Below are 24,214 nucleotides of genomic sequence, written 5' to 3' on the forward strand. Positions count from 1 at the left end.
AAGTTGTCTGTAAAGTTGGTGGATGCCTATTTTCCATTTTGCAGTCCCTTGTCTCCCTCTTGTGGCCTCCTGGAGGCAACTAGCTGTGCAAAAAAAAGACAGCCTGGCGGCCGGCTGTTGCAGTGTTGCCCTCTCAGGCAACACTGAGTGACTGACTGAGCCTCACCGTCTTATATAAAGTTCAGACGGAACTTTGCACGTGTCATAGTGGAGCCCTCAGGATTCCAGAGCCAGCTTTCTGACATCATAATGGGGCCTCAGAGATAAAAGCCTGGGCCCAGGCAGTGTTGGTCAGTGCTGCTCAGCAGGCAGCACTGGACTGGACTGGATTACAGCTGATACAAGGTGTGAAGGAACAAGGGGTGGCTGTGGGCATGCACTTGCTGCCGCTGCCAGTGTTTATCTGTATGGCAGCAGGGCATTTGGGCGTTGCCAGGAAGGCGTTTTTATGTAGATTCCTCCTCTTTCAGCACTGCATTGTGGTGCAAGCAAAAGAAGCAAATCCTGTCTGGCTTCCTCTCCGGCCTTTATTCACCTCCCGTGTAGCTGTGAGTGTGTGAGCCTGCAGGGCCCCATGGAATTGCCTAGAAGTAGGCTGAATCGCTGCAAGGGCTGAACAGCAGTATCGGGCAGGCTCGGGCAACGCGCGGCCCGTTCGGGTTATCGCTTCTCGGCCTTTTGGCTAAGATCAAGTGTAGTATCTGTTCTTATCAGTTTAATATCTGATACGTCCCCTATCTGGGGACCATATATTAAATGTATTTTTAGAACAGGGAGATGGAAATAGAGCTTGCTCTGTCCACTCCACGCATTGACCTGGTATTGCAGTATTTCCAGGACCGGTGCACCCTTTCCTTATGTGTTGACTAAAAGCAGATTCCAAAAGTGTTTTTTGTCTTTGCTATTGTTTCTGTCTTTCTGAAGGGATCTCCCCTTTTAATCCCATTATTTCAACACCTGTTGGACAATGCATGAGTGATAATGAGCTCATTGATTAAATGCAATTAATGAATAGATTGCCACCTCTTGTTGTGTGTCGTCTGTGTTTCTGTGTTTCCGGCATTTCACATTGGAACACCTCATTCACCTTCCTTGTCTTCTCTCCGCCCTCCCTTTTAGGTAAGTTAAAGAGCTGCACCTGAGCCAGCCACTGATTGATTGATTGATTGATTGATTGATTGATTGATTGATTGATTGATTGATTGATGCAGCACAACAGTCAAATAGTGGAGTGGAGTAGGGGAACAGCAAACAGCCAATAAAGCAGCCCGCCCGCTCGCCTGCCCGCCACAATGGACCTACCTGTGTACACTAGATGGATGTGATGGAATGTACTGTCGTCCCTACATTTCAAGAAGAAGTAAGAATTGCAGTTGCAACAAAGCCTTGCTTGCCTACAAAGAGAGCAGCAATTTGGATTTGTTACTATGTTACCTAGAAGAATAACAAACTGTGCAAGGATGGAGGTTGTAGGAGCAAGGAGAAGTTGTCTGTAAAGTTGGTGGATGCCTATTTTCCATTTTGCAGTCCCTTGTCTCCCTCTTGTGGCCTCCTGGAGGCAACTAGCTGTGCAAAAAAAAGACAGCCTGGCGGCCGGCTGTTGCAGTGTTGCCCTCTCAGGCAACACTGAGTGACTGACTGAGCCTCACCGTCTTATATAAAGTTCAGACGGAACTTTGCACGTGTCATAGTGGAGCCCTCAGGATTCCAGAGCCAGCTTTCTGACATCATAATGGGGCCTCAGAGATAAAAGCCTGGGCCCAGGCAGTGTTGGTCAGTGCTGCTCAGCAGGCAGCACTGGACTGGACTGGATTACAGCTGATACAAGGTGTGAAGGAACAAGGGGTGGCTGTGGGCATGCACTTGCTGCCGCTGCCAGTGTTTATCTGCATGGCAGCAGGGCATTTGGGCGTTGCCAGGAAGGCGTTTTTATGTAGATTCCTCCTCTTTCAGCACTGCATTGTGGTGCAAGCAAAAGAAGCAAATCCTGTCTGGCTTCCTCTCCGGCCTTTATTCACCTCCCGTGTAGCTGTGAGTGTGTGAGCCTGCAGGGCCCCATGGAATTGCCTAGAAGTAGGCTGAATCGCTGCAAGGGCTGAACAGCAGTATCGGGCAGGCTCGGGCAACGCGCGGCCCGTTCGGGTTATCGCTTCTCGGCCTTTTGGCTAAGATCAAGTGTAGTATCTGTTCTTATCAGTTTAATATCTGATACGTCCCCTATCTGGGGACCATATATTAAATGGATTTTTAGAACAGGGAGATGGAAATAGAGCTTGCTCTGTCCACTCCACGCATTGACCTGGTATTGCAGTATTTCCAGGACCGGTGCACCCTTTCCTTATGTGTTGACTAAAAGCAGATTCCAAAAGTGTTTTTTGTCTTTGCTATTGTTTCTGTCTTTCTGAAGGGATCTCCCCTTTTAATCCCATTATTTCAACACCTGTTGGACAATGCATGAGTGATAATGAGCTCATTGATTAAATGCAATTAATGAATAGATTGCCACCTCTTGTTGTGTGTCGTCTGTGTTTCTGTGTTTCCGGCATTTCACATTGGAACACCTCATTCACCTTCCTTGTCTTCTCTCTGCCCTCCCTTTTAGGTAAGTTAAAGAGCTGCACCTGAGCCAGCCACTGATTGATTGATTGATTGATTGATTGATTGATTGATTGATTGATTGATTGATTGATTGATTGATGCAGCACAACAGTCAAATAGTGGAGTGGAGTAGGGGAACAGCAAACAGCCAATAAAGCAGCCCGCCCGCTCGCCTGCCCGCCACAATGGACCTACCTGTGTACACTAGATGGATGTGATGGAATGTACTGTCGTCCCTACATTTCAAGAAGAAGTAAGAATTGCAGTTGCAACAAAGCCTTGCTTGCCTACAAAGAGAGCAGCAATTTGGATTTGTTACTATGTTACCTAGAAGAATAACAAACTGTGCAAGGATGGAGGTTGTAGGAGCAAGGAGAAGTTGTCTGTAAAGTTGGTGGATGCCTATTTTCCATTTTGCAGTCCCTTGTCTCCCTCTTGTGGCCTCCTGGAGGCAACTAGCTGTGCAAAAAAAAGACAGCCTGGCGGCCGGCTGTTGCAGTGTTGCCCTCTCAGGCAACACTGAGTGACTGACTGAGCCTCACCGTCTTATATAAAGTTCAGACGGAACTTTGCACGTGTCATAGTGGAGCCCTCAGGATTCCAGAGCCAGCTTTCTGACATCATAATGGGGCCTCAGAGATAAAAGCCTGGGCCCAGGCAGTGTTGGTCAGTGCTGCTCAGCAGGCAGCACTGGACTGGACTGGATTACAGCTGATACAAGGTGTGAAGGAACAAGGGGTGGCTGTGGGCATGCACTTGCTGCCGCTGCCAGTGTTTATCTGTATGGCAGCAGGGCATTTGGGCGTTGCCAGGAAGGCGTTTTTATGTAGATTCCTCCTCTTTCAGCACTGCATTGTGGTGCAAGCAAAAGAAGCAAATCCTGTCTGGCTTCCTCTCCGGCCTTTATTCACCTCCCGTGTAGCTGTGAGTGTGTGAGCCTGCAGGGCCCCATGGAATTGCCTAGAAGTAGGCTGAATCGCTGCAAGGGCTGAACAGCAGTATCGGGCAGGCTCGGGCAACGCGCGGCCCGTTCGGGTTATCGCTTCTCGGCCTTTTGGCTAAGATCAAGTGTAGTATCTGTTCTTATCAGTTTAATATCTGATACGTCCCCTATCTGGGGACCATATATTAAATGTATTTTTAGAACAGGGAGATGGAAATAGAGCTTGCTCTGTCCACTCCACGCATTGACCTGGTATTGCAGTATTTCCAGGACCGGTGCACCCTTTCCTTATGTGTTGACTAAAAGCAGATTCCAAAAGTGTTTTTTGTCTTTGCTATTGTTTCTGTCTTTCTGAAGGGATCTCCCCTTTTAATCCCATTATTTCAACACCTGTTGGACAATGCATGAGTGATAATGAGCTCATTGATTAAATGCAATTAATGAATAGATTGCCACCTCTTGTTGTGTGTCGTCTGTGTTTCTGTGTTTCCGGCATTTCACATTGGAACACCTCATTCACCTTCCTTGTCTTCTCTCCGCCCTCCCTTTTAGGTAAGTTAAAGAGCTGCACCTGAGCCAGCCACTGATTGATTGATTGATTGATTGATTGATTGATTGATTGATTGATTGATGCAGCACAACAGTCAAATAGTGGAGTGGAGTAGGGGAACAGCAAACAGCCAATAAAGCAGCCCGCCCGCTCGCCTGCCCGCCACAATGGACCTACCTGTGTACACTAGATGGATGTGATGGAATGTACTGTCGTCCCTACATTTCAAGAAGAAGTAAGAATTGCAGTTGCAACAAAGCCTTGCTTGCCTACAAAGAGAGCAGCAATTTGGATTTGTTACTATGTTACCTAGAAGAATAACAAACTGTGCAAGGATGGAGGTTGTAGGAGCAAGGAGAAGTTGTCTGTAAAGTTGGTGGATGCCTATTTTCCATTTTGCAGTCCCTTGTCTCCCTCTTGTGGCCTCCTGGAGGCAACTAGCTGTGCAAAAAAAAGACAGCCTGGCGGCCGGCTGTTGCAGTGTTGCCCTCTCAGGCAACACTGAGTGACTGACTGAGCCTCACCGTCTTATATAAAGTTCAGACGGAACTTTGCACGTGTCATAGTGGAGCCCTCAGGATTCCAGAGCCAGCTTTCTGACATCATAATGGGGCCTCAGAGATAAAAGCCTGGGCCCAGGCAGTGTTGGTCAGTGCTGCTCAGCAGGCAGCACTGGACTGGACTGGATTACAGCTGATACAAGGTGTGAAGGAACAAGGGGTGGCTGTGGGCATGCACTTGCTGCCGCTGCCAGTGTTTATCTGCATGGCAGCAGGGCATTTGGGCGTTGCCAGGAAGGCGTTTTTATGTAGATTCCTCCTCTTTCAGCACTGCATTGTGGTGCAAGCAAAAGAAGCAAATCCTGTCTGGCTTCCTCTCCGGCCTTTATTCACCTCCCGTGTAGCTGTGAGTGTGTGAGCCTGCAGGGCCCCATGGAATTGCCTAGAAGTAGGCTGAATCGCTGCAAGGGCTGAACAGCAGTATCGGGCAGGCTCGGGCAACGCGCGGCCCGTTCGGGTTATCGCTTCTCGGCCTTTTGGCTAAGATCAAGTGTAGTATCTGTTCTTATCAGTTTAATATCTGATACGTCCCCTATCTGGGGACCATATATTAAATGGATTTTTAGAACAGGGAGATGGAAATAGAGCTTGCTCTGTCCACTCCACGCATTGACCTGGTATTGCAGTATTTCCAGGACCGGTGCACCCTTTCCTTATGTGTTGACTAAAAGCAGATTCCAAAAGTGTTTTTTGTCTTTGCTATTGTTTCTGTCTTTCTGAAGGGATCTCCCCTTTTAATCCCATTATTTCAACACCTGTTGGACAATGCATGAGTGATAATGAGCTCATTGATTAAATGCAATTAATGAATAGATTGCCACCTCTTGTTGTGTGTCGTCTGTGTTTCTGTGTTTCCGGCATTTCACATTGGAACACCTCATTCACCTTCCTTGTCTTCTCTCTGCCCTCCCTTTTAGGTAAGTTAAAGAGCTGCACCTGAGCCAGCCACTGATTGATTGATTGATTGATTGATTGATTGATTGATTGATTGATTGATTGATTGATTGATTGATGCAGCACAACAGTCAAATAGTGGAGTGGAGTAGGGGAACAGCAAACAGCCAATAAAGCAGCCCGCCCGCTCGCCTGCCCGCCACAATGGACCTACCTGTGTACACTAGATGGATGTGATGGAATGTACTGTCGTCCCTACATTTCAAGAAGAAGTAAGAATTGCAGTTGCAACAAAGCCTTGCTTGCCTACAAAGAGAGCAGCAATTTGGATTTGTTACTATGTTACCTAGAAGAATAACAAACTGTGCAAGGATGGAGGTTGTAGGAGCAAGGAGAAGTTGTCTGTAAAGTTGGTGGATGCCTATTTTCCATTTTGCAGTCCCTTGTCTCCCTCTTGTGGCCTCCTGGAGGCAACTAGCTGTGCAAAAAAAAGACAGCCTGGCGGCCGGCTGTTGCAGTGTTGCCCTCTCAGGCAACACTGAGTGACTGACTGAGCCTCACCGTCTTATATAAAGTTCAGACGGAACTTTGCACGTGTCATAGTGGAGCCCTCAGGATTCCAGAGCCAGCTTTCTGACATCATAATGGGGCCTCAGAGATAAAAGCCTGGGCCCAGGCAGTGTTGGTCAGTGCTGCTCAGCAGGCAGCACTGGACTGGACTGGATTACAGCTGATACAAGGTGTGAAGGAACAAGGGGTGGCTGTGGGCATGCACTTGCTGCCGCTGCCAGTGTTTATCTGCATGGCAGCAGGGCATTTGGGCGTTGCCAGGAAGGCGTTTTTATGTAGATTCCTCCTCTTTCAGCACTGCATTGTGGTGCAAGCAAAAGAAGCAAATCCTGTCTGGCTTCCTCTCCGGCCTTTATTCACCTCCCGTGTAGCTGTGAGTGTGTGAGCCTGCAGGGCCCCATGGAATTGCCTAGAAGTAGGCTGAATCGCTGCAAGGGCTGAACAGCAGTATCGGGCAGGCTCGGGCAACGCGCGGCCCGTTCGGGTTATCGCTTCTCGGCCTTTTGGCTAAGATCAAGTGTAGTATCTGTTCTTATCAGTTTAATATCTGATACGTCCCCTATCTGGGGACCATATATTAAATGTATTTTTAGAACAGGGAGATGGAAATAGAGCTTGCTCTGTCCACTCCACGCATTGACCTGGTATTGCAGTATTTCCAGGACCGGTGCACCCTTTCCTTATGTGTTGACTAAAAGCAGATTCCAAAAGTGTTTTTTGTCTTTGCTATTGTTTCTGTCTTTCTGAAGGGATCTCCCCTTTTAATCCCATTATTTCAACACCTGTTGGACAATGCATGAGTGATAATGAGCTCATTGATTAAATGCAATTAATGAATAGATTGCCACCTCTTGTTGTGTGTCGTCTGTGTTTCTGTGTTTCCGGCATTTCACATTGGAACACCTCATTCACCTTCCTTGTCTTCTCTCCGCCCTCCCTTTTAGGTAAGTTAAAGAGCTGCACCTGAGCCAGCCACTGATTGATTGATTGATTGATTGATTGATTGATTGATTGATTGATTGATGCAGCACAACAGTCAAATAGTGGAGTGGAGTAGGGGAACAGCAAACAGCCAATAAAGCAGCCCGCCCGCTCGCCTGCCCGCCACAATGGACCTACCTGTGTACACTAGATGGATGTGATGGAATGTACTGTCGTCCCTACATTTCAAGAAGAAGTAAGAATTGCAGTTGCAACAAAGCCTTGCTTGCCTACAAAGAGAGCAGCAATTTGGATTTGTTACTATGTTACCTAGAAGAATAACAAACTGTGCAAGGATGGAGGTTGTAGGAGCAAGGAGAAGTTGTCTGTAAAGTTGGTGGATGCCTATTTTCCATTTTGCAGTCCCTTGTCTCCCTCTTGTGGCCTCCTGGAGGCAACTAGCTGTGCAAAAAAAAGACAGCCTGGCGGCCGGCTGTTGCAGTGTTGCCCTCTCAGGCAACACTGAGTGACTGACTGAGCCTCACCGTCTTATATAAAGTTCAGACGGAACTTTGCACGTGTCATAGTGGAGCCCTCAGGATTCCAGAGCCAGCTTTCTGACATCATAATGGGGCCTCAGAGATAAAAGCCTGGGCCCAGGCAGTGTTGGTCAGTGCTGCTCAGCAGGCAGCACTGGACTGGACTGGATTACAGCTGATACAAGGTGTGAAGGAACAAGGGGTGGCTGTGGGCATGCACTTGCTGCCGCTGCCAGTGTTTATCTGCATGGCAGCAGGGCATTTGGGCGTTGCCAGGAAGGCGTTTTTATGTAGATTCCTCCTCTTTCAGCACTGCATTGTGGTGCAAGCAAAAGAAGCAAATCCTGTCTGGCTTCCTCTCCGGCCTTTATTCACCTCCCGTGTAGCTGTGAGTGTGTGAGCCTGCAGGGCCCCATGGAATTGCCTAGAAGTAGGCTGAATCGCTGCAAGGGCTGAACAGCAGTATCGGGCAGGCTCGGGCAACGCGCGGCCCGTTCGGGTTATCGCTTCTCGGCCTTTTGGCTAAGATCAAGTGTAGTATCTGTTCTTATCAGTTTAATATCTGATACGTCCCCTATCTGGGGACCATATATTAAATGGATTTTTAGAACAGGGAGATGGAAATAGAGCTTGCTCTGTCCACTCCACGCATTGACCTGGTATTGCAGTATTTCCAGGACCGGTGCACCCTTTCCTTATGTGTTGACTAAAAGCAGATTCCAAAAGTGTTTTTTGTCTTTGCTATTGTTTCTGTCTTTCTGAAGGGATCTCCCCTTTTAATCCCATTATTTCAACACCTGTTGGACAATGCATGAGTGATAATGAGCTCATTGATTAAATGCAATTAATGAATAGATTGCCACCTCTTGTTGTGTGTCGTCTGTGTTTCTGTGTTTCCGGCATTTCACATTGGAACACCTCATTCACCTTCCTTGTCTTCTCTCCGCCCTCCCTTTTAGGTAAGTTAAAGAGCTGCACCTGAGCCAGCCACTGATTGATTGATTGATTGATTGATTGATTGATTGATTGATTGATTGATTGATGCAGCACAACAGTCAAATAGTGGAGTGGAGTAGGGGAACAGCAAACAGCCAATAAAGCAGCCCGCCCGCTCGCCTGCCCGCCACAATGGACCTACCTGTGTACACTAGATGGATGTGATGGAATGTACTGTCGTCCCTACATTTCAAGAAGAAGTAAGAATTGCAGTTGCAACAAAGCCTTGCTTGCCTACAAAGAGAGCAGCAATTTGGATTTGTTACTATGTTACCTAGAAGAATAACAAACTGTGCAAGGATGGAGGTTGTAGGAGCAAGGAGAAGTTGTCTGTAAAGTTGGTGGATGCCTATTTTCCATTTTGCAGTCCCTTGTCTCCCTCTTGTGGCCTCCTGGAGGCAACTAGCTGTGCAAAAAAAAGACAGCCTGGCGGCCGGCTGTTGCAGTGTTGCCCTCTCAGGCAACACTGAGTGACTGACTGAGCCTCACCGTCTTATATAAAGTTCAGACGGAACTTTGCACGTGTCATAGTGGAGCCCTCAGGATTCCAGAGCCAGCTTTCTGACATCATAATGGGGCCTCAGAGATAAAAGCCTGGGCCCAGGCAGTGTTGGTCAGTGCTGCTCAGCAGGCAGCACTGGACTGGACTGGATTACAGCTGATACAAGGTGTGAAGGAACAAGGGGTGGCTGTGGGCATGCACTTGCTGCCGCTGCCAGTGTTTATCTGCATGGCAGCAGGGCATTTGGGCGTTGCCAGGAAGGCGTTTTTATGTAGATTCCTCCTCTTTCAGCACTGCATTGTGGTGCAAGCAAAAGAAGCAAATCCTGTCTGGCTTCCTCTCCGGCCTTTATTCACCTCCCGTGTAGCTGTGAGTGTGTGAGCCTGCAGGGCCCCATGGAATTGCCTAGAAGTAGGCTGAATCGCTGCAAGGGCTGAACAGCAGTATCGGGCAGGCTCGGGCAACGTGCGGCCCGTTCGGGTTATCGCTTCTCGGCCTTTTGGCTAAGATCAAGTGTAGTATCTGTTCTTATCAGTTTAATATCTGATACGTCCCCTATCTGGGGACCATATATTAAATGGATTTTTAGAACAGGGAGATGGAAATAGAGCTTGCTCTGTCCACTCCACGCATTGACCTGGTATTGCAGTATTTCCAGGACCGGTGCACCCTTTCCTTATGTGTTGACTAAAAGCAGATTCCAAAAGTGTTTTTTGTCTTTGCTATTGTTTCTGTCTTTCTGAAGGGATCTCCCCTTTTAATCTCATTATTTCAACACCTGTTGGACAATGCATGAGTGATAATGAGCTCATTGATTAAATGCAATTAATGAATAGATTGCCACCTCTTGTTGTGTGTCGTCTGTGTTTCTGTGTTTCCGGCATTTCACATTGGAACACCTCATTCACCTTCCTTGTCTTCTCTCCGCCCTCCCTTTTAGGTAAGTTAAAGAGCTGCACCTGAGCCAGCCACTGATTGATTGATTGATTGATTGATTGATTGATTGATTGATTGATTGATGCAGCACAACAGTCAAATAGTGGAGTGGAGTAGGGGAACAGCAAACAGCCAATAAAGCAGCCCGCCCGCTCGCCTGCCCGCCACAATGGACCTACCTGTGTACACTAGATGGATGTGATGGAATGTACTGTCGTCCCTACATTTCAAGAAGAAGTAAGAATTGCAGTTGCAACAAAGCCTTGCTTGCCTACAAAGAGAGCAGCAATTTGGATTTGTTACTATGTTACCTAGAAGAATAACAAACTGTGCAAGGATGGAGGTTGTAGGAGCAAGGAGAAGTTGTCTGTAAAGTTGGTGGATGCCTATTTTCCATTTTGCAGTCCCTTGTCTCCCTCTTGTGGCCTCCTGGAGGCAACTAGCTGTGCAAAAAAAAGACAGCCTGGCGGCCGGCTGTTGCAGTGTTGCCCTCTCAGGCAACACTGAGTGACTGACTGAGCCTCACCGTCTTATATAAAGTTCAGACGGAACTTTGCACGTGTCATAGTGGAGCCCTCAGGATTCCAGAGCCAGCTTTCTGACATCATAATGGGGCCTCAGAGATAAAAGCCTGGGCCCAGGCAGTGTTGGTCAGTGCTGCTCAGCAGGCAGCACTGGACTGGACTGGATTACAGCTGATACAAGGTGTGAAGGAACAAGGGGTGGCTGTGGGCATGCACTTGCTGCCGCTGCCAGTGTTTATCTGCATGGCAGCAGGGCATTTGGGCGTTGCCAGGAAGGCGTTTTTATGTAGATTCCTCCTCTTTCAGCACTGCATTGTGGTGCAAGCAAAAGAAGCAAATCCTGTCTGGCTTCCTCTCCGGCCTTTATTCACCTCCCGTGTAGCTGTGAGTGTGTGAGCCTGCAGGGCCCCATGGAATTGCCTAGAAGTAGGCTGAATCGCTGCAAGGGCTGAACAGCAGTATCGGGCAGGCTCGGGCAACGCGCGGCCCGTTCGGGTTATCGCTTCTCGGCCTTTTGGCTAAGATCAAGTGTAGTATCTGTTCTTATCAGTTTAATATCTGATACGTCCCCTATCTGGGGACCATATATTAAATGGATTTTTAGAACAGGGAGATGGAAATAGAGCTTGCTCTGTCCACTCCACGCATTGACCTGGTATTGCAGTATTTCCAGGACCGGTGCACCCTTTCCTTATGTGTTGACTAAAAGCAGATTCCAAAAGTGTTTTTTGTCTTTGCTATTGTTTCTGTCTTTCTGAAGGGATCTCCCCTTTTAATCCCATTATTTCAACACCTGTTGGACAATGCATGAGTGATAATGAGCTCATTGATTAAATGCAATTAATTGCCACCTCTTGTTGTGTGTCGTCTGTGTTTCTGTGTTTCCGGCATTTCACATTGGAACACCTCATTCACCTTCCTTGTCTTCTCTCCGCCCTCCCTTTTAGGTAAGTTAAAGAGCTGCACCTGAGCCAGCCACTGATTGATTGATTGATTGATTGATTGATTGATTGATTGATTGATTGATTGATGCAGCACAACAGTCAAATAGTGGAGTGGAGTAGGGGAACAGCAAACAGCCAATAAAGCAGCCCGCCCGCTCGCCTGCCCGCCACAATGGACCTACCTGTGTACACTAGATGGATGTGATGGAATGTACTGTCGTCCCTACATTTCAAGAAGAAGTAAGAATTGCAGTTGCAACAAAGCCTTGCTTGCCTACAAAGAGAGCAGCAATTTGGATTTGTTACTATGTTACCTAGAAGAATAACAAACTGTGCAAGGATGGAGGTTGTAGGAGCAAGGAGAAGTTGTCTGTAAAGTTGGTGGATGCCTATTTTCCATTTTGCAGTCCCTTGTCTCCCTCTTGTGGCCTCCTGGAGGCAACTAGCTGTGCAAAAAAAAGACAGCCTGGCGGCCGGCTGTTGCAGTGTTGCCCTCTCAGGCAACACTGAGTGACTGACTGAGCCTCACCGTCTTATATAAAGTTCAGACGGAACTTTGCACGTGTCATAGTGGAGCCCTCAGGATTCCAGAGCCAGCTTTCTGACATCATAATGGGGCCTCTGAGATAAAAGCCTGGGCCCAGGCAGTGTTGGTCAGTGCTGCTCAGCAGGCAGCACTGGACTGGACTGGATTACAGCTGATACAAGGTGTGAAGGAACAAGGGGTGGCTGTGGGCATGCACTTGCTGCCGCTGCCAGTGTTTATCTGCATGGCAGCAGGGCATTTGGGCGTTGCCAGGAAGGCGTTTTTATGTAGATTCCTCCTCTTTCAGCACTGCATTGTGGTGCAAGCAAAAGAAGCAAATCCTGTCTGGCTTCCTCTCCGGCCTTTATTCACCTCCCGTGTAGCTGTGAGTGTGTGAGCCTGCAGGGCCCCATGGAATTGCCTAGAAGTAGGCTGAATCGCTGCAAGGGCTGAACAGCAGTATCGGGCAGGCTCGGGCAACGCGCGGCCCGTTCGGGTTATCGCTTCTCGGCCTTTTGGCTAAGATCAAGTGTAGTATCTGTTCTTATCAGTTTAATATCTGATACGTCCCCTATCTGGGGACCATATATTAAATGGATTTTTAGAACAGGGAGATGGAAATAGAGCTTGCTCTGTCCACTCCACGCATTGACCTGGTATTGCAGTATTTCCAGGACCGGTGCACCCTTTCCTTATGTGTTGACTAAAAGCAGATTCCAAAAGTGTTTTTTGTCTTTGCTATTGTTTCTGTCTTTCTGAAGGGATCTCCCCTTTTAATCCCATTATTTCAACACCTGTTGGACAATGCATGAGTGATAATGAGCTCATTGATTAAATGCAATTAATGAATAGATTGCCACCTCTTGTTGTGTGTCGTCTGTGTTTCTGTGTTTCCGGCATTTCACATTGGAACACCTCATTCACCTTCCTTGTCTTCTCTCCGCCCTCCCTTTTAGGTAAGTTAAAGAGCTGCACCTGAGCCAGCCACTGATTGATTGATTGATTGATTGATTGATTGATTGATTGATTGATTGATTGATTGATGCAGCACAACAGTCAAATAGTGGAGTGGAGTAGGGGAACAGCAAACAGCCAATAAAGCAGCCCGCCCGCTCGCCTGCCCGCCACAATGGACCTACCTGTGTACACTAGATGGATGTGATGGAATGTACTGTCGTCCCTACATTTCAAGAAGAAGTAAGAATTGCAGTTGCAACAAAGCCTTGCTTGCCTACAAAGAGAGCAGCAATTTGGATTTGTTACTATGTTACCTAGAAGAATAACAAACTGTGCAAGGATGGAGGTTGTAGGAGCAAGGAGAAGTTGTCTGTAAAGTTGGTGGATGCCTATTTTCCATTTTGCAGTCCCTTGTCTCCCTCTTGTGGCCTCCTGGAGGCAACTAGCTGTGCAAAAAAAAGACAGCCTGGCGGCCGGCTGTTGCAGTGTTGCCCTCTCAGGCAACACTGAGTGACTGACTGAGCCTCACCGTCTTATATAAAGTTCAGACGGAACTTTGCACGTGTCATAGTGGAGCCCTCAGGATTCCAGAGCCAGCTTTCTGACATCATAATGGGGCCTCAGAGATAAAAGCCTGGGCCCAGGCAGTGTTGGTCAGTGCTGCTCAGCAGGCAGCACTGGACTGGACTGGATTACAGCTGATACAAGGTGTGAAGGAACAAGGGGTGGCTGTGGGCATGCACTTGCTGCCGCTGCCAGTGTTTATCTGCATGGCAGCAGGGCATTTGGGCGTTGCCAGGAAGGCGTTTTTATGTAGATTCCTCCTCTTTCAGCACTGCATTGTGGTGCAAGCAAAAGAAGCAAATCCTGTCTGGCTTCCTCTCCGGCCTTTATTCACCTCCCGTGTAGCTGTGAGTGTGTGAGCCTGCAGGGCCCCATGGAATTGCCTAGAAGTAGGCTGAATCGCTGCAAGGGCTGAACAGCAGTATCGGGCAGGCTCGGGCAACGCGCGGCCCGTTCGGGTTATCGCTTCTCGGCCTTTTGGCTAAGATCAAGTGTAGTATCTGTTCTTATCAGTTTAATATCTGATACGTCCCCTATCTGGGGACCATATATTAAATGGATTTTTAGAACAGGGAGATGGAAATAGAGCTTGCTCTGTCCACTCCACGCATTGACCTGGTATTGCAGTATTTCCAGGACCGGTGCACCCTTTCCTTATGTGTTGACTAAAAGCAGATTCCAAAAGTGTTTTTTGTCTTTGCTATTGTTTCTGTCTTTCTGAAGGGATCTCCCCTTTTAATCCCATTATTTCAACACCTGTTGGACAATGCATGAGTGATAATGAGCTCATTGATTAAATGCAATTAATGAATAGATTGCCACCTCTTGTTGTGTGTCGTCTGTGTTTCTGTGTTTCCGGCATTTCACATTGGAACACCTCATTCACCTTCCTTGTCTTCTCTCCGCCCTCCCTTTTAGGTAAGTTAAAGAGCTGCACCTGAGCCAGCCACTGATTGATTGATTGATTGATTGATTGATTGATTGATGCAGCACAACAGTCAAATAGTGGAGTGGAGTAGGGGAACAGCAAACAGCCAATAAAGCAGCCCGCCCGCTCGCCTGCCCGCCACAATGGACCTACCTGTGTACACTAGATGGATGTGATGGAATGTACTGTCGTCCCTACATTTCAAGAAGAAGTAAGAATTGCAGTTGCAACAAAGCCTTGCTTGCCTACAAAGAGAGCAGCAATTTGGATTTGTTACTATGTTACCTAGAAGAATAACAAACTGTGCAAGGATGGAGGTTGTAGGAGCAAGGAGAAGTTGTCTGTAAAGTTGGTGGATGCCTATTTTCCATTTTGCAGTCCCTTGTCTCCCTCTTGTGGCCTCCTGGAGGCAACTAGCTGTGCAAAAAAAAGACAGCCTGGCGGCCGGCTGTTGCAGTGTTGCCCTCTCAGGCAACACTGAGTGACTGACTGAGCCTCACCGTCTTATATAAAGTTCAGACGGAACTTTGCACGTGTCATAGTGGAGCCCTCAGGATTCCAGAGCCAGCTTTCTGACATCATAATGGGGCCTCAGAGATAAAAGCCTGGGCCCAGGCAGTGTTGGTCAGTGCTGCTCAGCAGGCAGCACTGGACTGGACTGGATTACAGCTGATACAAGGTGTGAAGGAACAAGGGGTGGCTGTGGGCATGCACTTGCTGCCGCTGCCAGTGTTTATCTGCATGGCAGCAGGGCATTTGGGCGTTGCCAGGAAGGCGTTTTTATGTAGATTCCTCCTCTTTCAGCACTGCATTGTGGTGCAAGCAAAAGAAGCAAATCCTGTCTGGCTTCCTCTCCGGCCTTTATTCACCTCCCGTGTAGCTGTGAGTGTGTGAGCCTGCAGGGCCCCATGGAATTGCCTAGAAGTAGGCTGAATCGCTGCAAGGGCTGAACAGCAGTATCGGGCAGGCTCGGGCAACGCGCGGCCCGTTCGGGTTATCGCTTCTCGGCCTTTTGGCTAAGATCAAGTGTAGTATCTGTTCTTATCAGTTTAATATCTGATACGTCCCCTATCTGGGGACCATATATTAAATGGATTTTTAGAACAGGGAGATGGAAATAGAGCTTGCTCTGTCCACTCCACGCATTGACCTGGTATTGCAGTATTTCCAGGACCGGTGCACCCTTTCCTTATGTGTTGACTAAAAGCAGATTCCAAAAGTGTTTTTTGTCTTTGCTATTGTTTCTGTCTTTCTGAAGGGATCTCCCCTTTTAATCCCATTATTTCAACACCTGTTGGACAATGCATGAGTGATAATGAGCTCATTGATTAAATGCAATTAATGAATAGATTGCCACCTCTTGTTGTGTGTCGTCTGTGTTTCTGTGTTTCCGGCATTTCACATTGGAACACCTCATTCACCTTCCTTGTCTTCTCTCCGCCCTCCCTTTTAGGTAAGTTAAAGAGCTGCACCTGAGCCAGCCACTGATTGATTGATTGATTGATTGATTGATTGATTGATTGATTGATTGATTGATGCAGCACAACAGTCAAATAGTGGAGTGGAGTAGGGGAACAGCAAACAGCCAATAAAGCAGCCCGCCCGCTCGCCTGCCCGCCACAATGGACCTACCTGTGTACACTAGATGGATGTGATGGAATGTACTGTCGTCCCTACATTTCAAGAAGAAGTAAGAATTGCAGTTGCAACAAAGCCTTGCTTGCCTACAAAGAGAGCAGCAATTTGGATTTGTTACTATGTTACCTAGAAGAATAACAAACTGTGCAAGGATGGAGGTTGTAGGAGCAAGGAGAAGTTGTCTGTAAAGTTGGTGGATGCCTATTTTCCATTTTGCAGTCCCTTGTCTCCCTCTTGTGGCCTCCTGGAGGCAACTAGCTGTGCAAAAAAAAGACAGCCTGGCGGCCGGCTGTTGCAGTGTTGCCCTCTCAGGCAACACTGAGTGACTGACTGAGCCTCACCGTCTTATATAAAGTTCAGACGGAACTTTGCACGTGTCATAGTGGAGCCCTCAGGATTCCAGAGCCAGCTTTCTGACATCATAATGGGGCCTCAGAGATAAAAGCCTGGGCCCAGGCAGTGTTGGTCAGTGCTGCTCAGCAGGCAGCACTGGACTGGACTGGATTACAGCTGATACAAGGTGTGAAGGAACAAGGGGTGGCTGTGGGCATGCACTTGCTGCCGCTGCCAGTGTTTATCTGCATGGCAGCAGGGCATTTGGGCGTTGCCAGGAAGGCGTTTTTATGTAGATTCCTCCTCTTTCAGCACTGCATTGTGGTGCAAGCAAAAGAAGCAAATCCTGTCTGGCTTCCTCTCCGGCCTTTATTCACCTCCCGTGTAGCTGTGAGTGTGTGAGCCTGCAGGGCCCCATGGAATTGCCTAGAAGTAGGCTGAATCGCTGCAAGGGCTGAACAGCAGTATCGGGCAGGCTCGGGCAACGCGCGGCCCGTTCGGGTTATCGCTTCTCGGCCTTTTGGCTAAGATCAAGTGTAGTATCTGTTCTTATCAGTTTAATATCTGATACGTCCCCTATCTGGGGACCATATATTAAATGGATTTTTAGAACAGGGAGATGGAAATAGAGCTTGCTCTGTCCACTCCACGCATTGACCTGGTATTGCAGTATTTCCAGGACCGGTGCACCCTTTCCTTATGTGTTGACTAAAAGCAGATTCCAAAAGTGTTTTTTGTCTTTGCTATTGTTTCTGTCTTTCTGAAGGGATCTCCCCTTTTAATCCCATTATTTCAACACCTGTTGGACAATGCATGAGTGATAATGAGCTCATTGATTAAATGCAATTAATGAATAGATTGCCACCTCTTGTTGTGTGTCGTCTGTGTTTCTGTGTTTCCGGCATTTCACATTGGAACACCTCATTCACCTTCCTTGTCTTCTCTCCGCCCTCCCTTTTAGGTAAGTTAAAGAGCTGCACCTGAGCCAGCCACTGATTGATTGATTGATTGATTGATTGATTGATTGATTGATGCAGCACAACAGTCAAATAGTGGAGTGGAGTAGGGGAACAGCAAACAGCCAATAAAGCAGCCCGCCCGCTCGCCTGCCCGCCACAATGGACCTACCTGTGTACACTAGATGGATGTGATGGAATGTACTGTCGTCCCTACATTTCAAGAAGAAGTAAGAATTGCAGTTGCAACAAAGCCTTGCTTGCCTACAAAGAGAGCAGCAATTTGGATTTGTTACTATGTTACCTAGAAGAATAACAAACTGTGCAAGGATGGAGGTTGTAGGAGCAAGGAGAAGTTGTCTGTAAAGTTGGTGGATGCCTATTTTCCATTTTGCAGTCCCTTGTCTCCCTCTTGTGGCCTCCTGGAGGCAACTAGCTGTGCAAAAAAAAGACAGCCTGGCGGCCGGCTGTTGCAGTGTTGCCCTCTCAGGCAACACTGAGTGACTGACTGAGCCTCACCGTCTTATATAAAGTTCAGACGGAACTTTGCACGTGTCATAGTGGAGCCCTCAGGATTCCAGAGCCAGCTTTCTGACATCATAATGGGGCCTCAGAGATAAAAGCCTGGGCCCAGGCAGTGTTGGTCAGTGCTGCTCAGCAGGCAGCACTGGACTGGACTGGATTACAGCTGATACAAGGTGTGAAGGAACAAGGGGTGGCTGTGGGCATGCACTTGCTGCCGCTGCCAGTGTTTATCTGCATGGCAGCAGGGCATTTGGGCGTTGCCAGGAAGGCGTTTTTATGTAGATTCCTCCTCTTTCAGCACTGCATTGTGGTGCAAGCAAAAGAAGCAAATCCTGTCTGGCTTCCTCTCCGGCCTTTATTCACCTCCCGTGTAGCTGTGAGTGTGTGAGCCTGCAGGGCCCCATGGAATTGCCTAGAAGTAGGCTGAATCGCTGCAAGGGCTGAACAGCAGTATCGGGCAGGCTCGGGCAACGCGCGGCCCGTTCGGGTTATCGCTTCTCGGCCTTTTGGCTAAGATCAAGTGTAGTATCTGTTCTTATCAGTTTAATATCTGATACGTCCCCTATCTGGGGACCATATATTAAATGGATTTTTAGAACAGGGAGATGGAAATAGAGCTTGCTCTGTCCACTCCACGCATTGACCTGGTATTGCAGTATTTCCAGGACCGGTGCACCCTTTCCTTATGTGTTGACTAAAAGCAGATTCCAAAAGTGTTTTTTGTCTTTGCTATTGTTTCTGTCTTTCTGAAGGGATCTCCCCTTTTAATCCCATTATTTCAACACCTGTTGGACAATGCATGAGTGATAATGAGCTCATTGATTAAATGCAATTAATGAATAGATTGCCACCTCTTGTTGTGTGTCGTCTGTGTTTCTGTGTTTCCGGCATTTCACATTGGAACACCTCATTCACCTTCCTTGTCTTCTCTCCGCCCTCCCTTTTAGGTAAGTTAAAGAGCTGCACCTGAGCCAGCCACTGATTGATTGATTGATTGATTGATTGATTGATTGATTGATTGATTGATTGATTGATGCAGCACAACAGTCAAATAGTGGAGTGGAGTAGGGGAACAGCAAACAGCCAATAAAGCAGCCCGCCCGCTCGCCTGCCCGCCACAATGGACCTACCTGTGTACACTAGATGGATGTGATGGAATGTACTGTCGTCCCTACATTTCAAGAAGAAGTAAGAATTGCAGTTGCAACAAAGCCTTGCTTGCCTACAAAGAGAGCAGCAATTTGGATTTGTTACTATGTTACCTAGAAGAATAACAAACTGTGCAAGGATGGAGGTTGTAGGAGCAAGGAGAAGTTGTCTGTAAAGTTGGTGGATGCCTATTTTCCATTTTGCAGTCCCTTGTCTCCCTCTTGTGGCCTCCTGGAGGCAACTAGCTGTGCAAAAAAAAGACAGCCTGGCGGCCGGCTGTTGCAGTGTTGCCCTCTAAGGCAACACTGAGTGACTGACTGAGCCTCACCGTCTTATATAAAGTTCAGACGGAACTTTGCACGTGTCATAGTGGAGCCCTCAGGATTCCAGAGCCAGCTTTCTGACATCATAATGGGGCCTCAGAGATAAAAGCCTGGGCCCAGGCAGTGTTGGTCAGTGCTGCTCAGCAGGCAGCACTGGACTGGACTGGATTACAGCTGATACAAGGTGTGAAGGAACAAGGGGTGGCTGTGGGCATGCACTTGCTGCCGCTGCCAGTGTTTATCTGCATGGCAGCAGGGCATTTGGGCGTTGCCAGGAAGGCGTTTTTATGTAGATTCCTCCTCTTTCAGCACTGCATTGTGGTGCAAGCAAAAGAAGCAAATCCTGTCTGGCTTCCTCTCCGGCCTTTATTCACCTCCCGTGTAGCTGTGAGTGTGTGAGCCTGCAGGGCCCCATGGAATTGCCTAGAAGTAGGCTGAATCGCTGCAAGGGCTGAACAGCAGTATCGGGCAGGCTCGGGCAACGCGCGGCCCGTTCGGGTTATCGCTTCTCGGCCTTTTGGCTAAGATCAAGTGTAGTATCTGTTCTTATCAGTTTAATATCTGATACGTCCCCTATCTGGGGACCATATATTAAATGGATTTTTAGAACAGGGAGATGGAAATAGAGCTTGCTCTGTCCACTCCACGCATTGACCTGGTATTGCAGTATTTCCAGGACCGGTGCACCCTTTCCTTATGTGTTGACTAAAAGCAGATTCCAAAAGTGTTTTTTGTCTTTGCTATTGTTTCTGTCTTTCTGAAGGGATCTCCCCTTTTAATCCCATTATTTCAACACCTGTTGGACAATGCATGAGTGATAATGAGCTCATTGATTAAATGCAATTAATGAATAGATTGCCACCTCTTGTTGTGTGTCGTCTGTGTTTCTGTGTTTCCGGCATTTCACATTGGAACACCTCATTCACCTTCCTTGTCTTCTCTCCGCCCTCCCTTTTAGGTAAGTTAAAGAGCTGCACCTGAGCCAGCCACTGATTGATTGATTGATTGATTGATTGATTGATTGATTGATTGATTGATTGATTGATGCAGCACAACAGTCAAATAGTGGAGTGGAGTAGGGGAACAGCAAACAGCCAATAAAGCAGCCCGCCCGCTCGCCTGCCCGCCACAATGGACCTACCTGTGTACACTAGATGGATGTGATGGAATGTACTGTCGTCCCTACATTTCAAGAAGAAGTAAGAATTGCAGTTGCAACAAAGCCTTGCTTGCCTACAAAGAGAGCAGCAATTTGGATTTGTTACTATGTTACCTAGAAGAATAACAAACTGTGCAAGGATGGAGGTTGTAGGAGCAAGGAGAAGTTGTCTGTAAAGTTGGTGGATGCCTATTTTCCATTTTGCAGTCCCTTGTCTCCCTCTTGTGGCCTCCTGGAGGCAACTAGCTGTGCAAAAAAAAGACAGCCTGGCGGCCGGCTGTTGCAGTGTTGCCCTCTAAGGCAACACTGAGTGACTGACTGAGCCTCACCGTCTTATATAAAGTTCAGACGGAACTTTGCACGTGTCATAGTGGAGCCCTCAGGATTCCAGAGCCAGCTTTCTGACATCATAATGGGGCCTCAGAGATAAAAGCCTGGGCCCAGGCAGTGTTGGTCAGTGCTGCTCAGCAGGCAGCACTGGACTGGACTGGATTACAGCTGATACAAGGTGTGAAGGAACAAGGGGTGGCTGTGGGCATGCACTTGCTGCCGCTGCCAGTGTTTATCTGCATGGCAGCAGGGCATTTGGGCGTTGCCAGGAAGGCGTTCTTATGTAGATTCCTCCTCTTTCAGCACTGCATTGTGGTGCAAGCAAAAGAAGCAAATCCTGTCTGGCTTCCTCTCCGGCCTTTATTCACCTCCCGTGTAGCTGTGAGTGTGTGAGCCTGCAGGGCCCCATGGAATTGCCTAGAAGTAGGCTGAATCGCTGCAAGGGCTGAACAGCAGTATCGGGCAGGCTCGGGCAACGCGCGGCCCGTTCGGGTTATCGCTTCTCGGCCTTTTGGCTAAGATCAAGTGTAGTATCTGTTCTTATCAGTTTAATATCTGATACGTCCCCTATCTGGGGACCATATATTAAATGGATTTTTAGAACAGGGAGATGGAAATAGAGCTTGCTCTGTCCACTCCACGCATTGACCTGGTATTGCAGTATTTCCAGGACCGGTGCACCCTTTCCTTATGTGTTGACTAAAAGCAGATTCCAAAAGTGTTTTTTGTCTTTGCTATTGTTTCTGTCTTTCTGAAGGGATCTCCCCTTTTAATCCCATTATTTCAACACCTGTTGGACAATGCATGAGTGATAATGAGCTCATTGATTAAATGCAATTAATGAATAGATTGCCACCTCTTGTTGTGTGTCGTCTGTGTTTCTGTGTTTCCGGCATTTCACATTGGAACACCTCATTCACCTTCCTTGTCTTCTCTCCGCCCTCCCTTTTAGGTAAGTTAAAGAGCTGCACCTGAGCCAGCCACTGATTGATTGATTGATTGATTGATTGATTGATTGATTGATTGATTGATTGATTGATTGATTGATGCAGCACAACAGTCAAATAGTGGAGTGGAGTAGGGGAACAGCAAACAGCCAATAAAGCAGCCCGCCCGCTCGCCTGCCCGCCACAATGGACCTACCTGTGTACACTAGATGGATGTGATGGAATGTACTGTCGTCCCTACATTTCAAGAAGAAGTAAGAATTGCAGTTGCAACAAAGCCTTGCTTGCCTACAAAGAGAGCAGCAATTTGGATTTGTTACTATGTTACCTAGAAGAATAACAAACTGTGCAAGGATGGAGGTTGTAGGAGCAAGGAGAAGTTGTCTGTAAAGTTGGTGGATGCCTATTTTCCATTTTGCAGTCCCTTGTCTCCCTCTTGTGGCCTCCTGGAGGCAACTAGCTGTGCAAAAAAAAGACAGCCTGGCGGCCGGCTGTTGCAGTGTTGCCCTCTCAGGCAACACTGAGTGACTGACTGAGCCTCACCGTCTTATATAAAGTTCAGACGGAACTTTGCACGTGTCATAGTGGAGCCCTCAGGATTCCAGAGCCAGCTTTCTGACATCATAATGGGGCCTCAGAGATAAAAGCCTGGGCCCAGGCAGTGTTGGTCAGTGCTGCTCAGCAGGCAGCACTGGACTGGACTGGATTACAGCTGATACAAGGTGTGAAGGAACAAGGGGTGGCTGTGGGCATGCACTTGCTGCCGCTGCCAGTGTTTATCTGCATGGCAGCAGGGCATTTGGGCGTTGCCAGGAAGGCGTTTTTATGTAGATTCCTCCTCTTTCAGCACTGCATTGTGGTGCAAGCAAAAGAAGCAAATCCTGTCTGGCTTCCTCTCCGGCCTTTATTCACCTCCCGTGTAGCTGTGAGTGTGTGAGCCTGCAGGGCCCCATGGAATTGCCTAGAAGTAGGCTGAATCGCTGCAAGGGCTGAACAGCAGTATCGGGCAGGCTCGGGCAACGCGCGGCCCGTTCGGGTTATCGCTTCTCGGCCTTTTGGCTAAGATCAAGTGTAGTATCTGTTCTTATCAGTTTAATATCTGATACGTCCCCTATCTGGGGACCATATATTAAATGGATTTTTAGAACAGGGAGATGGAAATAGAGCTTGCTCTGTCCACTCCACGCATTGACCTGGTATTGCAGTATTTCCAGGACCGGTGCACCCTTTCCTTATGTGTTGACTAAAAGCAGATTCCAAAAGTGTTTTTTGTCTTTGCTATTGTTTCTGTCTTTCTGAAGGGATCTCCCCTTTTAATCCCATTATTTCAACACCTGTTGGACAATGCATGAGTGATAATGAGCTCATTGATTAAATGCAATTAATGAATAGATTGCCACCTCTTGTTGTGTGTCGTCTGTGTTTCCGGCATTTCACATTGGAACACCTCATTCACCTTCCTTGTCTTCTCTCCGCCCTCCCTTTTAGGTAAGTTAAAGAGCTGCACCTGAGCCAGCCACTGATTGATTGATTGATTGATTGATTGATTGATTGATTGATTGATTGATTGATTGATTGATGCAGCACAACAGTCAAATAGTGGAGTGGAGTAGGGGAACAGCAAACAGCCAATAAAGCAGCCCGCCCGCTCGCCTGCCCGCCACAATGGACCTACCTGTGTACACTAGATGGATGTGATGGAATGTACTGTCGTCCCTACATTTCAAGAAGAAGTAAGAATTGCAGTTGCAACAAAGCCTTGCTTGCCTACAAAGAGAGCAGCAATTTGGATTTGTTACTATGTTACCTAGAAGAATAACAAACTGTGCAAGGATGGAGGTTGTAGGAGCAAGGAGAAGTTGTCTGTAAAGTTGGTGGATGCCTATTTTCCATTTTGCAGTCCCTTGTCTCCCTCTTGTGGCCTCCTGGAGGCAACTAGCTGTGCAAAAAAAAGACAGCCTGGCGGCCGGCTGTTGCAGTGTTGCCCTCTCAGGCAACACTGAGTGACTGACTGAGCCTCACCGTCTTATATAAAGTTCAGACGGAACTTTGCACGTGTCATAGTGGAGCCCTCAGGATTCCAGAGCCAGCTTTCTGACATCATAATGGGGCCTCAGAGATAAAAGCCTGGGCCCAGGCAGTGTTGGTCAGTGCTGCTCAGCAGGCAGCACTGGACTGGACTGGATTACAGCTGATACAAGGTGTGAAGGAACAAGGGGTGGCTGTGGGCATGCACTTGCTGCCGCTGCCAGTGTTTATCTGCATGGCAGCAGGGCATTTGGGCGTTGCCAGGAAGGCGTTTTTATGTAGATTCCTCCTCTTTCAGCACTGCATTGTGGTGCAAGCAAAAGAAGCAAATCCTGTCTGGCTTCCTCTCCGGCCTTTATTCACCTCCCGTGTAG

At 47.9% G+C, this 24,214-nt stretch overlaps 16 non-coding genes across 16 annotated transcripts; all 16 read left to right on the forward strand.

Moving 5' to 3' along the window:
- The first annotated feature begins 662 nt into the window (after positions 1 to 662).
- On the forward strand, positions 663 to 853 carry LOC142723289 (U2 spliceosomal RNA). Its single transcript, XR_012875501.1, has one exon. It is a non-coding gene; the product is annotated as a U2 spliceosomal RNA (small nuclear RNA).
- Positions 854 to 2,145: 1,292 nt separating this feature from the next.
- Positions 2,146 to 2,336, forward strand: LOC142723249 (U2 spliceosomal RNA). The gene has a single exon (XR_012875466.1). It is a non-coding gene; the product is annotated as a U2 spliceosomal RNA (small nuclear RNA).
- A 1,300-nt stretch (positions 2,337 to 3,636) lies between these two features.
- Positions 3,637 to 3,827, forward strand: LOC142723115 (U2 spliceosomal RNA). The gene has a single exon (XR_012875333.1). It is a non-coding gene; the product is annotated as a U2 spliceosomal RNA (small nuclear RNA).
- Positions 3,828 to 5,111: 1,284 nt separating this feature from the next.
- LOC142723255 (U2 spliceosomal RNA) lies at positions 5,112 to 5,302 on the forward strand. Its single transcript, XR_012875470.1, has one exon. It is a non-coding gene; the product is annotated as a U2 spliceosomal RNA (small nuclear RNA).
- A 1,300-nt stretch (positions 5,303 to 6,602) lies between these two features.
- On the forward strand, positions 6,603 to 6,793 carry LOC142723127 (U2 spliceosomal RNA). Its single transcript, XR_012875345.1, has one exon. It is a non-coding gene; the product is annotated as a U2 spliceosomal RNA (small nuclear RNA).
- A 1,284-nt stretch (positions 6,794 to 8,077) lies between these two features.
- LOC142723256 (U2 spliceosomal RNA) lies at positions 8,078 to 8,268 on the forward strand. Its single transcript, XR_012875471.1, has one exon. It is a non-coding gene; the product is annotated as a U2 spliceosomal RNA (small nuclear RNA).
- Positions 8,269 to 9,556: 1,288 nt separating this feature from the next.
- Positions 9,557 to 9,747, forward strand: LOC142723257 (U2 spliceosomal RNA). The gene has a single exon (XR_012875472.1). It is a non-coding gene; the product is annotated as a U2 spliceosomal RNA (small nuclear RNA).
- A 1,284-nt stretch (positions 9,748 to 11,031) lies between these two features.
- On the forward strand, positions 11,032 to 11,222 carry LOC142723258 (U2 spliceosomal RNA). Its single transcript, XR_012875474.1, has one exon. It is a non-coding gene; the product is annotated as a U2 spliceosomal RNA (small nuclear RNA).
- Positions 11,223 to 12,502: 1,280 nt separating this feature from the next.
- Positions 12,503 to 12,693, forward strand: LOC142723259 (U2 spliceosomal RNA). The gene has a single exon (XR_012875475.1). It is a non-coding gene; the product is annotated as a U2 spliceosomal RNA (small nuclear RNA).
- A 1,292-nt stretch (positions 12,694 to 13,985) lies between these two features.
- Positions 13,986 to 14,176, forward strand: LOC142723260 (U2 spliceosomal RNA). Its single transcript, XR_012875476.1, has one exon. It is a non-coding gene; the product is annotated as a U2 spliceosomal RNA (small nuclear RNA).
- A 1,272-nt stretch (positions 14,177 to 15,448) lies between these two features.
- Positions 15,449 to 15,639, forward strand: LOC142723261 (U2 spliceosomal RNA). Its single transcript, XR_012875477.1, has one exon. It is a non-coding gene; the product is annotated as a U2 spliceosomal RNA (small nuclear RNA).
- Positions 15,640 to 16,927: 1,288 nt separating this feature from the next.
- Positions 16,928 to 17,118, forward strand: LOC142723262 (U2 spliceosomal RNA). Its single transcript, XR_012875478.1, has one exon. It is a non-coding gene; the product is annotated as a U2 spliceosomal RNA (small nuclear RNA).
- A 1,276-nt stretch (positions 17,119 to 18,394) lies between these two features.
- Positions 18,395 to 18,585, forward strand: LOC142723265 (U2 spliceosomal RNA). The gene has a single exon (XR_012875480.1). It is a non-coding gene; the product is annotated as a U2 spliceosomal RNA (small nuclear RNA).
- A 1,292-nt stretch (positions 18,586 to 19,877) lies between these two features.
- On the forward strand, positions 19,878 to 20,068 carry LOC142723266 (U2 spliceosomal RNA). Its single transcript, XR_012875481.1, has one exon. It is a non-coding gene; the product is annotated as a U2 spliceosomal RNA (small nuclear RNA).
- Positions 20,069 to 21,360: 1,292 nt separating this feature from the next.
- Positions 21,361 to 21,551, forward strand: LOC142723267 (U2 spliceosomal RNA). The gene has a single exon (XR_012875482.1). It is a non-coding gene; the product is annotated as a U2 spliceosomal RNA (small nuclear RNA).
- A 1,300-nt stretch (positions 21,552 to 22,851) lies between these two features.
- LOC142723268 (U2 spliceosomal RNA) lies at positions 22,852 to 23,042 on the forward strand. Its single transcript, XR_012875483.1, has one exon. It is a non-coding gene; the product is annotated as a U2 spliceosomal RNA (small nuclear RNA).
- The last annotated feature ends 1,172 nt before the right edge of the window (positions 23,043 to 24,214 follow it).

This window comes from Rhinoderma darwinii, unplaced genomic scaffold (assembly GCF_050947455.1).
Source record: "Rhinoderma darwinii isolate aRhiDar2 unplaced genomic scaffold, aRhiDar2.hap1 Scaffold_548, whole genome shotgun sequence".
In the NCBI taxonomy this organism is placed as follows: domain Eukaryota; kingdom Metazoa; phylum Chordata; class Amphibia; order Anura; family Rhinodermatidae; genus Rhinoderma; species Rhinoderma darwinii.